The following is a 17,734-nucleotide window of genomic DNA, read 5'->3' as shown; positions in this document are numbered from 1 at the left end:
TAGTTTTTATAGGGTTAGTTCTTTGAAAAGACAACTTTGGAGACTGTATTCTCTAAAAAAATTATCTACCACAGTAGATACTCAGTCTGACACACTAATTAACCAACAAAATTTAGAGAATACCAACTATATTCCAAGGTCTGTTTTGGGTGCTATGGGAATATACTGTTCTAACTTCTAATTCTTATATGGTACTGGTGATTTTAAAATTTTAGTAAATCATGTAAGATTCTATAATTCAACTTTTCAGGCATTTATAGAGTTCCTATTATGTGTAATACATAATTCTACTGTCCATCTGCCACTTTATCTTATTGTGGTGGCTTTCATGTTGCTATGATGCTGGAAGGTATGCACTGGTATGTCAGTGACCATCAGGTTGCCAATGATGTACAGGTTTCAGCAGAGCTTCCATATTAACATAGACTAGAAAGAAAACCCACTGCCATAGAGTCAATTCTGACTCATAACTATCCTATAGGGCAGAGTAGAACTACCATGTAGGGTTCCAGGATGTAAATCTTTACAGAAGAAGACTACCTCATCTTTCTCCTTTGGAGCTGCTGGTGGGTTAGAACTCCAGACCTTTTGATTATCAGCCAAATGCCTTAGCCACTGTATCACCAGAGCTCTTTAAACTAGGAAGAAATTCAGTGAAAACCCTATGGATCACAATAAACTATTGTCTGATATAGAGCTGGAAGATGAGCTCCTTAGGTTGGAAGGCACTCAAAATACACAGTGGGCATGACCATACCATAAGCACAATTGTGAAGATGGTGCAGGACCTGGCAGCATTTTATTCTGTTGTATGTAGGGTTGCCATGAATGGGAGTTGACTGTAACTAACAACAACAACAAAATGGGAGATACAAAGATGAACACGATCATACCTCTGTTCTCAAGATTGCCACATCTTCTTTCTGAGGAGTGGCTGGTGGGTTTGAACTGCCAGCCTTCTGATTAGCAGTCAAGTGCCTTAGGCACTACTCTACCAGAGCTCTGTAGTGCTACTGCCTCAGAAACCCAAGGAGGGGTCGCTATGATTCGGATCCGACTCCACGGCACATAACAACAAACAACAACAGAAGGGAGAAAAGACTGAAAATTCCAAATAATAATTATATGTAAAATATGCTTGTAATAAAATACAAGTAAAATAGCATAAATGATACATGAACTACCATCAAAGATTCATGGGAGCAGAGAAGATGGCATTTTGGAGCATGATGTCCAGGGCTGGGTAAAGACACTGTCATGGCTGGAACACTGGTCTGGTCAGAAAGTGGGAGGAAAACTACTGAGCTCCCACTATGTGCTTTCTCTCTCTCTCTTTGGAAATCTTAGTGTTAGAGGGATATAGCAACTCACCTAATTGCATTGGCAGTAAGTAGTAGATGCAGTTTTCAAAACTTAGTTCTGTGTGACTCCAGTGCTGAAGCACAGTTCACTTTCAAAGTTATTTATCTCATTGTAAAAAGGAGCTAGAATTTTATTCTGGAGATCTTTGCAAATAGGATGCCATCAAAGGTGATTAAACCATTAAATTGTATAATCAGCCAAAATTTGCAGATTTTCTCAGACCAGAGAACAGTTTTGAGGGACAGATACTAGAAACAATTATGAGGAGGAAACTACTCAAGTAATGGGTGCCTGTAAGGGGAACAAAACAAAACGCTAGAAAAGAATTAAGAAAATACCAGTGAGGACATGAGACTGTAGGGGATGGGTGATAATGGAGAGGACTTGGTGAGGGTCATTCAGAAGTTCCAAGATTCTAATATTAGAGCTGTCATTCAGAAAGATAAAAAAGTACAATACATGTTAGGTGCCATTAAGTTGGTTCTGACTCATAGCAACCCTACGTACAACAGAATGAAACACTGCCTGGTCCTGTGCCATCCTCACAATCATTGCTATACAGAGTCCATTATTGCAGCCACTGTGTCAATCCATCACATTGAGGATCTTCCTCTTTTTCACTGATAGAGATCTAACATGGTATCCTTCTCCTAGGATTAGTCACTTTTTATAACAGGACTGTGGTGTAGTAAATTACTTAGTGTGGCTTTTCTACCCATAAGTCTTTGTAAACTCCAAGGTGGGATTTTCTATGAGCAACTGAGGAGCTCCTGATTGCTGAAGCTATCCAGGAAATTAACTGTGAGAATACATACAAAGCAAATTTAATGTGCCAGGCACAAAGTAAGTGCTCAGAATTAGCTATTATTATCATCCATATTATTGCTCAGAAAAACCAAACTATACTGCCATCGAGTAAATTTTGACTCATTGCAACCACCATTGGGTTTCTAAGGCTGTAAAACTTTGTGGAAATAGAGTGCTTCATCTTCCTCCTGTGGACCAACTGGTGGGTTTGAACGGTTAACCTTCTAGTTAGCAGCCAAATGCCTTACCCACTGCGGTGTAGTAAATTACTTAGCGTGGCTTTTCTACCCATAAGTCTTTGTAAACTTCAAGGTGGGAATTGCTATTAGCAACTGAGGAGATCCTGATTTTAAAGTCGCCCACCTGGGTTATTTCTGTTGAGTGTGGCACAATACAATGTTCTGGGAGGTTCCCACTCTCTCTCACGTGCTTAGAGTTCTGATGCTGTGATTGGCTAGTTTGGCCACCCTTCCAGGCTCAAAAGGAGGCCTCCTGGAGGCAGAACGCTCTCTGACTGCTGGTTGAGGAAGACGTGCCCCGGAAAGAGACACGTGCTGCTGGGAAAGAGACGCAAGAGACACGTGTTGCTGAGGAGACACCGAGGGACCAGCACTGCTTGGAAAGAGACTGTGAGAAACTGTTGGCTGAGGGACGGTGGGCTGGGAGAGAGACTGAACGTTCTTCCTGAACTTGAGTTGTAGCCTGATGCTTCCCTAATAAACCCCATAATCTGTGAGTTTTGTGTGGCCACAGTGAATTATCGAACCGAGGAGAGAGGTGGTGGGTGCTTTGGGAGGAACGGTTGGAGAAAGGGCTAGAGGGAGGCAGCATGTCTGGCCTTGTAGGAATAGGCCTTGGGTTACTGCTGGTAATCCTGTCTACCTCTTGTAGGGTTAGAGGAGGTCAGAACATGTGGCCTCCTTGCTGTTTTTGCAATGACCAAAGTACAAGAAATGAAGTCTAGCCATTATTCCTTCTAAGGAGCATTCTGGCTGTACTTCCTTCAAGACAGTTTTGTTCTTTCTTCTAGCAGTCCATGGTACACACAATATTCTTTGCCAAGACCACAACTCAAATGCATCAACCTGGTGGCATTAATTCATTGTCCGGCTCTCACGTATGTATGAAGCTATTGAAAATACCATGGGTTGGGTCAGGTGCACCTTAGTCTTCAAAGTGACATCTTTGCTCTTTAACACTTTAAAGAGGCCTTTTGCAGCAGATATACCAAATGCAATACATTGTTTGATTTCTTTATTGCTACTTCCATGGGCACTGATTGTGGATCCAAGTAAAATGAAATCTTTGACAACTTCAGTCTTTTCTCTGTTCATCATGATATTGCTTATTGGTCCAGTTGTGAGAATTTTTGTTTTCTTGATGTTGAGGTGCAATCCATACTAAAGTCTGTAATCTCAGATTTCCATCAGTAAGTGCATCAAGTCTTCACTTTCAGCAAGCAAGGTCGAACCATCCGCATATCGCATATAAAATACATAACATATTGCAAACCTATGTCGCACATGTTTTTAATGATTTCTGCCAGCATTCTGATGTCTTTTTTTTATTTATCTTTTCTCCTTTACACTGTCTATTAATGAAGTAGTACTTATTTCAGAAATTTACCCCAAAAGCTGGACTATAAGGAAAAGAATGTGGCATCAGAATTGAAGGAAGACTAAATAACAATCTGCAATATGCAGATGACACATCTTTGCTTGCTGAGAGTGAAGAGGACTTGAAGCACTTACTGATGAAGGTCAAAGACTACACCTCAACATAAAGAAACCAGAATTAAGCAACATCATGATAAACAGACAAAATATTAAGGTTGTTAAGGATTTAATTTTACTTGGATCCACAAACAATACCAATGGAAGTCACAGTCCAGAAATCAATCAATGTGTTGCCTTGGGCAAATCTGCTGCAAAAGACTTCATCAAAACATTAAAAAGCAAAGATGTCACCTTGAGGATGAAGGTTGCCTGTCTCAAGCCATAGTGTTTTCAATAGTCTCATATACATGTGAAACTGGACAATGAATAAGGAAGACTGAAGAAGAATTGATCCATTTGAATCATGGTGTTGGTGAAGATTACTGAACACACCATGGCCTGACAGAAGAACAAACATCTGTCTTGGAAAAAGGACAGCCAAAATGCTCCTTATAAGTGAAGATGGTGAAACTTCATCTCTGGTGCTTTGGGCATGTTATCAGGAGATACCAGTCCCAGGAAAAGGACATCATGCTTGGTAAAGCAGAGGGTCAGCAAAGAAAAGGAAGACCCTCAGTGAGACTGAGTGACACAGTGGATGCAACAATGGGCTCAAACGGCGATGATTGTGAGGATGGTGCAGGATAGGGCAGTGTTTCATTCCGTGGCTATGAATTGGAACTGACTAGACAGCGTCTAACCTCAACAGCTCTCCTGCTTGCTTTGACTTATTTTGCTGCCAGCTCTTCCCTTCCTGGCTCTTGAGTTTTTTAGCTTCAGATTCTAACTGAATGTCTACTTTGGGCTCTCCTTGAGAACGCTTTGGATGCTTTCTCTCGCTTACAAATCTAGGTAACAATTGTGTGCCTCCTGTGGGCCAGCCTTTATGCTAAAGCCTAGGATATGGCAATGATTAAGACCTGGTTCTTGCTCTCCAGCAGTCTGTGATCTACTGAGAGAAGCAGCTCAGTGAATACCTAGTTTATATACTTGGTGTACAAAGCATAGCAGTCGAAGAGTTGCTATGTGCAGAGGTAGCTCAGACCAGGGAATGATTTAACTTGTTAGATAAAATGTTATGAAAAGATGCATTTTGAAGATGCCTCTGCTACCATTTTATTTATTTCTGTTCCCAGGTCTGTTAACCTACTGTCTTATTTTGGAGGTTTATTAGGTATGTTATTTTTGAAATAAGAGAGGTGAGGGACAGAGGTTTTTTTTTTTTTTTTTAAATTTACCTCAGATAGTAGGGAGGCCAGTCCAGATGTTTTCCTAAATAGATCACATAGATGATCTAGACTAGAGAATTGTCTGATTTATTGGAAAACTTTTAAAAAGTATTTCTTGATTGATTTGGTTATGCAACTATTTAGATATAACAATATGTAATATAGGACTTGCTGTCTAGTGTAACTGTCCTGCAACCCTCCACTTTATCCTCACCTCCACCATTGTACTGTTACTTTAGAGACTTATAAGAAACAATCTTTTTTCCTAGTCTGGGCCATAAGAGGCTCACCGGGTGAACTAGCCCCTAATTCCTTTTTATCAGTAGAGTGAGATCAGATGTACGCTTGTTCATTCCTATCTCTCAGAATTTAATTAAGGGCATATTTAACTGGAAGAGAAAAATTTGTTTATTTATTTATATTGTGATTTAGATGCAAGTTTACAGACCAAAGTTTGTTTTACATTCAACATTATTTCACTCCCCATTTACCATCCCCAACCCTAACCCAGTCTCCTCCCTCCACTCCCAGTAACAACCCCACCACCTTACCCCTCATACTTATGCACTCCTGTGTGTCCTGCATTTCCTCCACATGAATGTTGCCCCTCTGGTGCCCAGTGGTCGATTGCTTCATGGGATGCATTTCCATAGAGTATGTGGGTGCGTCACCCTGGGTTGAGTGGTCTGTATGTACATCTTGTTTACTATTGGACTGAGAGCCAGCCCCTGGGAGTGAGTTTTATTCTAGGCCCAGAATGTATCCCAGGGCCATAGAATTGGGGGTCTCACCAGACTCCATCCAACTAGTAATTCTGGTCATTACTAAGTTTTTGGATTGTGTTCCATGTTTTTCCTCTCACTCTACTCAGGATATCCAGATTTGATCCTTTTCTGAGTGGTTGTCTTTGGTAGCCGGGCACCATCTAATTCTGGTCTTGAGGGCCATTGTGTCCTAGGGCTGATTGCTTCCAAATGCCCTTGTTTTTTTGCACTCTTCTTTGGTTCCCATGATAGGAAACCATTAGCTGTATCTCAGATGGCTGCTTGAACGGTTTTAAGACCCCAGTCACTACTCACCAATGTAGGATGAGTGACAAGACTTTTATGTATTTTGTTGTGCCAATTAAGTCTGGTGTCCCCCAATACTATGGTCCTGAGTCGGTAGTGTTTCTATAAGGATTGCGGGTATTTTGTATCACTGGTATCTGTGCAAGATTAGCCTTTGTTGAATTTAGTTGTGGGATTTAACAGGAAGTGCTTATGTCATAAGGTAAAAATCAGGAGACTTCCTGGGACTTCAGACAGACTCGAGCCTGGCTAGACCCAGAGGTTTGTCTAAGATATGGCAATATATGGTATGTGCTTGGGCTTCACTTGAAGAGGGGTGCCACTGAGCAGTTTCTATTAACCCGGTACAGCCCAATGCCCTTCTTCAGGCATGTTAGATGTCCAGAGGCTAGTGAAGTGGGGGTGGGGGTGGGGGTGGGCCGAGAGTGGTACTTTCTTGTAGCACCGAGTCCTAGGGAGCACCAGACTAGGCATGGAATGATGTACTGAGGTGCCACAAATATGAAAGGTACCTGACTGAAGCAGCTGGACAAGAACGGGAAGACTTTTCTGCTGACCGTTGCTACTATCAATGTCTATTCATCTTGAAATTGGAAGGGGGGTACAATTTAGAGATTGCCTCCATGCACTTTGTTACTCTTGCTAGACCCTTGGCTAGACTATAGCTCTCCTTCCAGAGCACAAATATATCTTTTAACCTCTTCTAACGTGAGAGTGCAGAACAATCAATCATTGGCCGGGCACCTTATTATGGGTTCATCCACACAAACATGTTTTGATTAATTATATATAGGTTTTTAGTTGCTTTTTAGGGGAAGACCTCATGTTTGGGAATATCTCATCTTCAGAATCTTTGAACTGCACATTGTCAGGTATTTACTTAGAAGCAAATAAAAGCTATTGTATGTCTAATATAAGACACATATAATAATACATTTGTGCAAGAATGATTACCCAAAACTTACTGTTTAGTTTTAGATACAGTCCTGCAGTGTTTGCATCTGCTTGTCCATTTATTTCACTCTTACCTGCTCTCACCGTCTGACCACTCACTTTGTTGTTGTTAGGTGCCATCAGTCGTCTCTGACTCATAGCGGCCCTGTGCACAGCAGAACAAAACACTGCCTGATCCTCTGTCAGCCTCATGATCCTTGCTATACCTGAGCTCATCATTGCAACAACTGTGTCAATCCATCTCATTGAGGGTCTTCCCCTTTTTCATTGACCCTCCACTTTACCAAGCATGATATACTTCTCCAAAGAATGGTCCCTTCTGACAACATGACCAAAGTAGGTGAGACAAAGTCTGGCCATTCTCACTTCCAAGGAGCATTCTGGCTGCATTTCTTCAGCACAGATTTGTTAGTCCTTTTAGCAGACCATGGTACTTTTAGCATTCTTTTCCAACACCACAACTTGAAAGCATTGACTCTTCTTTGGTCTTCACTCTTGTCCAGCTCTCACGTGCGTAAGAGGTGATTGAAAACACCATGGCTTGGGTTAGGTGCACCCTAGTCTTCAAGGAGACATCTTTGTTCTTCATCACTTGAAAGAGGTCTTTTGCAGCAGATTTGCCCAATGCAATACATCATCTGATGTCTTGACTGCTGCTTCCATTGGTGTTGATTGTAGAACCAAGTAATATGAAATCCTTGACAACTCAGTCTTTTCTCCATACATTGTGAAGCTGTTTATTGGACCTGTTACGAGGAATTTTGTTTTCATTATATTGTAATCCATACTACAGACGTTAGTCTTTAATCTTCATCAGTAAGTGCTTCAAGTCATCCTCACTTTCAGCAAGCAAAGTTGTGTCATTTGTGTATCACAAGTTGTTAATGAGTCTTCCTCCAATCCTGATGCCATGTTCTTTTTCATATAATCCAGCTTTTCATATTATTTGCTCAGCATTCAAATTGAATAAATATGATGAAAGGATACAACCCTGACACACTCTCTTATTGATTTTAAACCATGCAGTATCCTCTTGTTCTGTTTGAACGACAGCCTCCTTATCTATGTACAGGTTCCTCATGAGTACAATCGTGTGTTCTGGAATTCCCATTCTTCTTTATGTTATCCATAATTTGTTATGATCCACACACTGAAATGCTTTTGCATAGTCAATAAAACATAAGTAAACATCTTTCTGGTATTCTTTGCTTTCAGCCAAGATCCATCTGACATCAGCAATGATATCCCTTGTTCCACATCCTCTTCTGAATCCAGCTTACATTTCTAGAAGCTCTCTGTCAACATAATGTTGCAACTGTTTTTTAATTATCTTCAGCAAGATTTTGCTTGCATGTGATATTAATGATATTGTTTGATAATTTCCACTTTCTGTGGGATCACCTTTCTTTAGAATCAGTGCAGATATGGATCTCTTCCAGTCAGTTGGCCAGGTAGCTTTTTCCACTTAGACTTAATGCATAATGTGTTTTCACAACTATTATCATGTCACCTCTTAATTTGTGTTTTTCACACCCTTAGGCATCTTGGTAATACTTCTCTGTCTCTCTTGTCCTTCTATCCATGGAATTTCAAACACTGTGTTTAAACATTTAATGAATTGAATTTCCACTTAACTACTACTCTCTTCTAGTAACTGCATTGTCCTTGAGTAGTGGTCAATTGTTGCCTTGGTGTACTCTGACCTTTTGTACATAAGACAGGCCACCATATATCCTTATGCAGATTACTCTGGCCAAAGGAGCTTGTAGGCTGAAATCTAGGCCTTACTGTTCCACTTACAGAAACATGTAGCCACAGGGCTCTGTCCATTCATTTAGGGTGCCTTTTTGTGATTCATTAAAAGATGCTGAATTGGCTAATGGAAGTCTTGCCTAAGAATGCTCTAGCATTTTTAAGACAGCAACAGGAAACACTGGTTTATGCTGGTCATATTTTATTATCACATTCTCAGATGCAGTAATGGCTTGACATTTGGAAAACTTTTTATCTTAATGGGATCATAAGTTGGGTTCCTCAGGAAACAGACTGAGATTTGTATGCAGGAGTTTTCTTGGGACCTGTGGTGTAGTAAATTACCTGGTATGGCTTTTCTAGCCAAAGTCTTTGTAACTCGCACTGCATTACTGGTTGGAAACATGCAATTTAAACTTCTGATTGTTGAAATTATCTACTTGGGATATTTCTGTTGGAGCAGCAAAAAGTAATCTTCTAGGAAGTTTGATCTCTCTCAGGTGTGTAGAATTCTGATGTTGAGATTGGTTAGTTTTGACACTTTTCCAGGCTTAAAATGACCCCTCCTAGCTAGAGGCAGAAAGGAATCTCTCATTGCTGGCTGAGAGAGAGAGGGAGAGAGGGAGGGAGAGAGAGAGAGAGAGAGAGAGAGGGAGATGTGCTGCAGAGAAAGACATGCTATGGAGAGAGACATGCTGTAGAGAGCAAGACTACTGGTTGAGAGAGACTGCTGGCTGAGAGGGACTGCTGGCTGAGAGAGACTGGGCACATTCCTGAACTTGAATTATAGCCTGTTGCTTCCCTAATAAACCACATAATCTGTAAATTCTTTGTGGCCACTGCAGCTAATTATCGAACCCAGAAAAGAGATGGTGGATGCCACAAGACAGATGTCTTGATTGGTAAGAGGGCTGGAGGGTGGTGGCATGTCTGGTCTCATAGGAACAGGCCTTGGGCTGCTGATGGTGATTCTGTCTTCCTCTTGTGAAGTTAGAGGAGGTCAGAAGATGCTACTCCCTGTCCCTTTTGCAGGACCCGAGCTTTGGAAACACCTCAGAGGAGTGAGGGAAGAAGGACTGGGCAAAAGGAGAAATTGAATTGTGCAACAGAGGGTTCAGTCAATCCTGCGATGGCCCTTCAGAGTTCCCACTTATGGCCAGGGGTCCTGGCATTTGTTAATTGCTCTTATATGTCTCCCTGCATCTATAGTCATTGGATGCAGGCTGTCCCTGGGAGGAGACTTGACTTTGATAGAGGTGGCTTTCTTTGACTGAGGGCAATTTCTGAAGAGACTCAACTAAAACAACCAACACTTAGAACATCTGGGAGAACAAGGACTCAGTCCTCAAGGAGGGATCTGTGTGGTACAGCATGTTGTTTGTTGTTGTTATGTGCCTTCAAGGTGGCTACAATTCATAGTGACCCAATATACAACAGAATGAAGCACTGCCCAGTCCTGGGCCAGCCTCATAATACTTGCTATACCTGAGCCCATCTTTGTAGCCACTGTGTCAATCTGTCTAATTGAGGGTCTTCTCCTTTTTCACTGACCCTCCTCTTTACCAAGCATGATATCCTTCTCCAGGGAGTGGTCCCTTTGGACAACATGACCAAAGTAGGTGAGACGAAGTCTAGTCATTCTCCTTTCAAGGAGCATTCCTGCTGCACTTCTTCCAGGACAGATTTGTTAATTCTTCTGGCAGTCCATGGTACTTTCAGTATTCTTCACCAACACCACAACTCAAAAGCATCAACTCTTCTTTGGTCTTCCTTATTCATTGTCCAGCTTTCACATGCATATGAGGTGATTCAAAATATCGTGGCTTGGGTTAGGTGCACCTTAGTCTTCAGAGAGACATCTTTTCTCTTCAGCACCATAAAGAGGTCTTTTGTAGAAGATTTGCCTAGTGCAATACGTCATTTGATTTCTTGACTGCTGCTTCCCTTGGTATTGACTGTGGAAACAAGTAATATGAAACCTTTGACAACTTCAATCTTTTCTCCATTTATCATAATGTTGCTTATTGGTCCAGTTGTGGGGATTTTTGTATTCCTTATGTTGAGGTGTAATCCGTACTGCAGACTGTAGTCTTTGTCTTCACTAGTAAGTGCTTCAAGTTTTCTTCACTTTCAGCAAGCAAGGTTGTGTAGTCTGCATATCGCAGGTTGTTATTGAGTCTTCCTCCAATCCTGGTGCCATGTTCTTCTTCATATAGTCCAGCTTCTTGGATCATTTACTCAGCATACAGACTGAATAAGTATGATGAGAGGATAGAACCCTGATACACTCCCTTCCTGATTTTAAACCATGCAGTATCCTCTTGTTCTGTTCGAACAACAGCTTCCTGGTCTATATACAAGTTCTTCATGAGTATAATTAAGTGTTCTGGAAATCCCATTCTTCTCAATGTTATCCATAATTTGTTATGATCCACACGATCAAATGCTTTTGCATAGTCAAGAAAGCACAAATAAACATCTTTCTGGTATTCTTTGCTTTCAGCCAAGATACATTTGACATCAGCAATCATATCCCTTGCTCTACATCCTCTTCTGAATCCAGCTTGCATTTCTGGAAGTTCTCTGTCAATATACTGCTGCAACTGTTTTTCAATTATCTTCAGCAATATTTTAGTTGCATGTGATATTAATGATATTGTTTGATAATTTCCACATACTGTGGGATCACCTTTCTTTGGAATGGGTACAAATATGGATCTCTTCCAATCAGTTGGCCAGGTAGCTGTCTGCCAAGTTTCTTGGCACAGACAAGTGTGTGCCTCCAACATGGGATCCATTTGTTGAAACATCTCAATGGGTATTCTTCAATTCCTGGAACCTTGTTCTTCTCCAATTCCTTCAGTGCAGCTTCAAACTCTTCCTTCAATACCATTGGTTCTTGATCATATCTTACCTCCTGAAATTGATGAACATCAACCAATTCTTTTTGGTACAGTGACTCTGTGTATTCCTTCCATCTTCTTTTGATGGTTCCTACATCAGCCAATGTTTTGCTGATAGAATCTTTCAGTGTTGCAACTCAAGGCTTGAATTATTTTCTTTAGTTCTTTCAGCTTGAGAAATGCTGAGCATGTTCTTCCCTTTTTGTTTTCTAACTCCAGGTCTTTGGACATTTCATTTTAATAATTGACTTTGTCTTCTCAAGCTGCTCTTTGAAATCTTCTGTTCAGCTCCTTTATCTTGTTATTTCTTCCAATCACTTTAGCCACTCTCTATTCAAGAGCTAGTTTCAGAGTCTCTTGTGATGTCCATTTTGGTCTTTTCTTTCTCTCTTGTCTTTTTAATGACCTTTTGCTTTCTTCATGGATGATGTTGTTGATGCCATCCTACAATTCATCTGGTTTTTGGTCATTTGTGTTCAATGGGCCAAATCTACTCTCTAGATGGTCTCTAAACTCAGGAGGGATATACTCAAGGTCATATTTTGGCTCTTGTGGACTTGTTTTACTTTTCTTCAGCTTCAGCTGGAACTCACATATGAACAATTGATGGTCTGTTCCACAATCAGCTCCTGGCCTTGTTTTGGCTGAAGATACTGAGCTTCTTCATCACCTCTTTCCACAGATGTAGTTTATCTGATTCTTGTGTATTCCATCTGGTGAAGTGCACATATATAGCTTCCATTTATGTTGTTGAAAAATGGTATTTGCAATGAATAAGTTGTTGGTCTTGCAAAATTCTGTCATGGAATCTCTGGTGTCATTTCTGTCACCAAGGCCATATTTTCCAACTACTAGTGATTCTTCTTTGTTTCTAACTTTTGCATTCCAATCACCAGTGATAATCAACCCATCTTGAGTGCATGTTTGGTCAATTTCAGACTGCAGAAGTTGGTAAAAATCTTTAATTTCCTCATCTTTGGCTTTGGTGGTTAGTGCCTAAATTTGAATAATAGTGGTATTAAATGGCCTTCCTTGTAGGAGTATGTATATTATCCTGTCATTGACAGCATTGTACTTCAGGATAGATCTTGAAACATTCTTTGTGTTTATGAATACCACACCGTTGCTCTTCAGTTTGTCATTACTGGCAGAGTAGATCATATGGTTGTCTGATTCAAAATGGCCAAAACCAGTCCATTTCAGTTCACTAATGCCTAGGATAGGAGCTCTGGTGGCATAGAGCCTAAGGCATTTGACTGTTAACCAGAAAGCTGGCAGTTCAAACCCACCAGCTACTCCTTGGAAGGAAGACAGGGCAATCTACTTTCATAGTGATACTGCCTCAGAAACCCAAGGAGAGGTTGCTATGAGTCAGATCTGACTCGATGGCAGTGAGTAATGCCTAGGATATCAATCTTTATGAGTTCCATTTCACTTTTGACAACTTCTAATTTTCCTAGATTTGTGCTTTGTACATCCCATATTCTAATTATTAATGGATGTTTGCAGCTGTTTCTTCCCATTTTGAGTCATGCCACATCAGCAGATGGAGGTCCTAAAAACATTACTTTATCCACATCATTAAGGTCAACTCTACTTTGAGGAGGCAGCTCTTCCCTAGTCATATTTTTGAGTGTCTTTCGACTTGAGGGGTTCATCTTCCGGCACTATATCGGACAGTGTTTCACCGGTATTCATAAAGTTTTCACTGGCAAATTCTTTGAGAAGTGGATGGCCCCTTCCTTCTTTGAAGTCTGTCTTTGGCAATGCCACTGAAACCTGTCCACCATGGGTGACTCTGCAGGTATTTGAAATACCAGTGGCATAGCCTCCAGCTTCATAGCAACACACAAGGCACAACAGTGACAAACTGACAGATGAGTGACAAACCATTGCATGTGCTGAAGTGGCACAGCATATGGGTGGCACACCATAGCATATACTGAAGTGGGTTAAAAAACCATGTTGTTGTGTTGTTATTTGCCCTCGAGTCAGACCCGACTCATAGTGACCCCTCCTTGGGTTGCCAAGGCAGTATCAGTACGGAAGTAAATTGCCCAACCTTCCATAGAACTACTTTTTCTACATAATGGGGTTAATCAGGTTAGTACTGCTTGCTTTGGTTAAAGAAAGAAGAAAAAGATAGATATGAAATAAGTCCGAGAAAGTTTCCAACTATTTTTTCATTTTATTTTATTTTATTTTAAGAGAAGGTACCTTAGAGATTTCAGGAGCAGTGAATACTAGGAGTATAGAGGCAGTTACGTAAGACTGTAAGACTGGAAGTTTGGATTGCACACTGGATTTAATGACTGCAACCTTACAAGCATCTTTCCAAGAGCTCATCCTATGTTGGGTCCATGTTCAAGGAAATATCCATATCTGGATTTGTTTTAAGGAGTTCTGGTGTGTAGTAGTTAAGGCATTTGGCTGCTAACCAAAAAGTCAGTAGTTTGAATGCACCAGCTGCTCTGTGGAAGAAAGATGAGGCAGTCTGTTTCTGTAAAGATTTACAGTTTGGAGACCCAGTAGAGGTCGCTGTGAGTCAAAATCCGTTCAATAGCAAAGAGTTTGGTTTTTGATTTTAACCTTGTTTTAGGTTGATCTAATAAAATATGGTTAGACTTTGAGGATTTACTCTTCTGCAGGGATCTTCAAAAACATTTGTTTACATACACTGATTGATTCTAAGAATGCCCTATCATTTATCTATATTTATTTATATTTCTCTCTAGCATTTATACATATTATGAAACATACACAAAGAAGTTTTAAAAAAATTGGTGCAAATATTTTTTTTAAAATGTCTTGATAATGATGATGGCTTCATACTGCCAATAGTTAATGTCTTAAGACACTATCCATTTGGGCTCTTCCATTGTTTTCAGTAGTGGGTGTACATTATGTATCTAAAATGCAATTCTTTTTGGCTGACTTCTTGTCAGACATATTAACATTTTTATCTCATAATGTGGTCGATGATTTTCTTGTGGAGAGAGCAGGAGAAGGGTCAGCTCTGTTATTTTTGAAATGTTCACTAGACTGTCTTCAATTCATAATGTTTTCCAGATACTTTTAAAGCCATTCATCCATTTTGGACTGGTTTAAATTACATGATAAAACTTTCAAATCCACTTAACTGAGATTAGGTACCCTGCAATGAGTTGGAACTTCCAAGTTCTCCATGTTCTAGAACTCACCATCTTCCTTTAAAATACCTCTCCTACCCACATATGGACCATGTGATGTATGGTGGAATCTGCATATTAAACATGGGCAAAGCTCGATTATCTCTAAATCAACTTAGGTAATTTTTCTTCCCATATTCCCAGGGTTCAACAGTTTTAAGAAATATTTATCAAATACCTGTTATGTATCATCACAACGTTAAGTTCTCAATATACAAAAATGAATAAGATTTGAATTTTATAGTCTAAAGCAGAAGGCAGATACTTAAGGACCTAATATCAATATACTATAGTAGGTGTAGAAGGTATTAATGGAGGATAAAGTGAAAATTGTGGGTTTTGGAAAGGCTTTCTGGGAAAAATGATGTCTGAATTTTGAAGAAGAGATAGTGATTAGCTAGTGATGAGAGGTGGGAAAAGTATTGCATGTAATCAAGATCTGATCTCATGAAACAGCATGTGGTATTCAATGGACTTTTCAAATAGCCTGGTATGAAGGAAGAGGAGTGAAGTAAACAGGGAGGAAGTCAAGTAAGTAGATAGGAGCCATGGGCACATATGTCAACACACCTGAGCCCTTTTCAGTTGGCACTGGGAAGCCAGTAAAACTTTATAGTGGGGAGCCCTATATATACTTTAGGTAAATCTCTTTTGCTACTGTGTAGAAGGAAGATGGATATGAAAACATACTGGTTACTATATATGGTTACTATAGTCAAATTAATATGTTATTGAATGGAAATCAGAAAAGACAATCTAGAAGCAGGTTGCAATACACTTGAAAATTTAATATATGACAAGAGGGTAATTCAGTTCCATGATAAAAGACTGTTGTTAGGAGCCATTGAGTTGATTGTGACTCAGTAACCCTATGTACAACAGAACAAAATACTGCCCAGTCCTGTGCCACCCTTACAATCATTGCCAAGCTTGAGCCCATTGTTGCAGCCACTGTGTCAATCCATCTTGTTGAAGTTCTTCCTCTCTTTTTTTGCTGACCATCTGCTTTACCAAGTATGATGTCCTTATCCAGGGACTGGTCTCTCCTGATAGCATGACCAAATTACGAGAGATGAAGTCTCACTATCTTTGCTTCTGAGGAGCATTCTGGCCATTGTTCTTCCAAGACAGATTTATTGGTTCTTCTGGCAGTCCCTGGTAAAGTCAATATTCTTCACCCACACCACGATCCAAATGCATCAATTCTTCTTCTGTCTTCTTTATTCATTGACCAGCTTTCGCATACATATGAGGTGACTGAAAATACCATGGCTTGAGCCAGGTCAGAAAAGACTACATGGTTTAATAAATAGGATTGATGGAAATGGCTATTCATCTGGAAGGAAATAAAAACAGTCTGGTATCTTATTTTTTAAATTTATCTAAAGTTGTACACATACATAAGCACTTATATCCACTTATAAACCAAATTTTAAAAAAATTATATATAGAGTAAATATTTAACAATAAATAAATGAATAAATAAATAAATAGCTTGTAAGAAAATCTAGGTGATTACATGTACATTATAGGGGTGGGAAAGTGCTTCTTAATAAATGCTGGAGACCTAAATACTTTAAAAGAAGAGACAGCTGTATTTGATTATATTGAAAGTAATAAAATATGCATAATAAAAGATTGTACAGAAAGTTAATAAACAATAGTTCTGGAAAAAGAAGGAGCATGATTGGGAAGGAAGGGCCATCACGCTGCAATGTAGACCTGACAAAGTCTCCACCAAAGCTGTGGAGCAAAGATTGCCTGTTGGAGGAGTCCTGCAATGGTAGAAATCATTCTGTCCTTGTATCTTGACCTTTCTCTGTCACTGCCTAGAGCTGTCCAGAGAAGAGATGAGTGTACCCTCAGCTACCAATATCTCACTTAGTCAATAGCCAGGGGCTCCCCAAGAAGAACATGGCCTTGCCTCAAAAGTTGAGGTGGACCTTGAGAAAGCCAATAGCTGGAGGCTGTCAGCAAACCACACTCACTGCAGAAGGGCAGTGAGCTCTTTACTGAAGCGGGATCTCTGTGTGTGATTGTCATGTCTTCTACAGAACTCTTACAAACTGACAAGAAAAGGCATTCAAGCAAATAGAGGAAAGCACATGGGTAGGCGATTTATTGAAGGGCAAGTCCCATGGTCAGGAAACATTTGAAACTGAAATGAAATTGGTAAATGAAAATTAAATAACTATGGAATATAACTGTAAGACTGGCAAAAACTAATGACAGCTGCAATATCCATTCTGGTGAAATGTGAAGTTCTGTGGCTCTTTGGGAAAGATCATTTCAATTTGCTAGTTCAATTTAAAAAAAATATGTATAGGGTAATTTGTAGTATAAATACTATATTAAATATGCAAAAAATATATAAAAGATGAGCAAAATTAAAATATGCCTCCTTAAAATTTAATTTTTTTCTTGAGAGTATTATATAAAAGAGTATTCCTTTCTCTTTTATATAAGAGATTAAAAGGGAAATTTCAGTAACAAAAATAAAAATTAATTAGCTTTATTTCAAAGTACCAGTTAACACTCCATGAAAATGGTCCTACAAAAATGTGAAGGTTCAAATTGGTTAGAATAGGTCTAGATTTCCCAGTTTAATAAATTTTCAAAATACTTAAAGGCAGTAAGGTTGAGAAATCTTTACTTATAACCAATGTTCTTAAATGTCTGATGATCGTTGCTTCTTTCAGGTGTTGAGAAACGTCTGCTACCTGCATGAGTCCACTATGCTTGGGTCTAGGGCAA

The sequence above is a fragment of the Orycteropus afer genome, unplaced genomic scaffold, assembly GCF_000298275.1.
Source record: "Orycteropus afer afer isolate SDZICR_OR568_19922 unplaced genomic scaffold, OryAfe1.0 scaffold00002, whole genome shotgun sequence".
NCBI lineage: Eukaryota > Metazoa > Chordata > Mammalia > Tubulidentata > Orycteropodidae > Orycteropus > Orycteropus afer.
The sequence above is the reverse complement of the archived record's forward strand: the minus strand, read 5'-3'. Positions refer to the sequence as shown.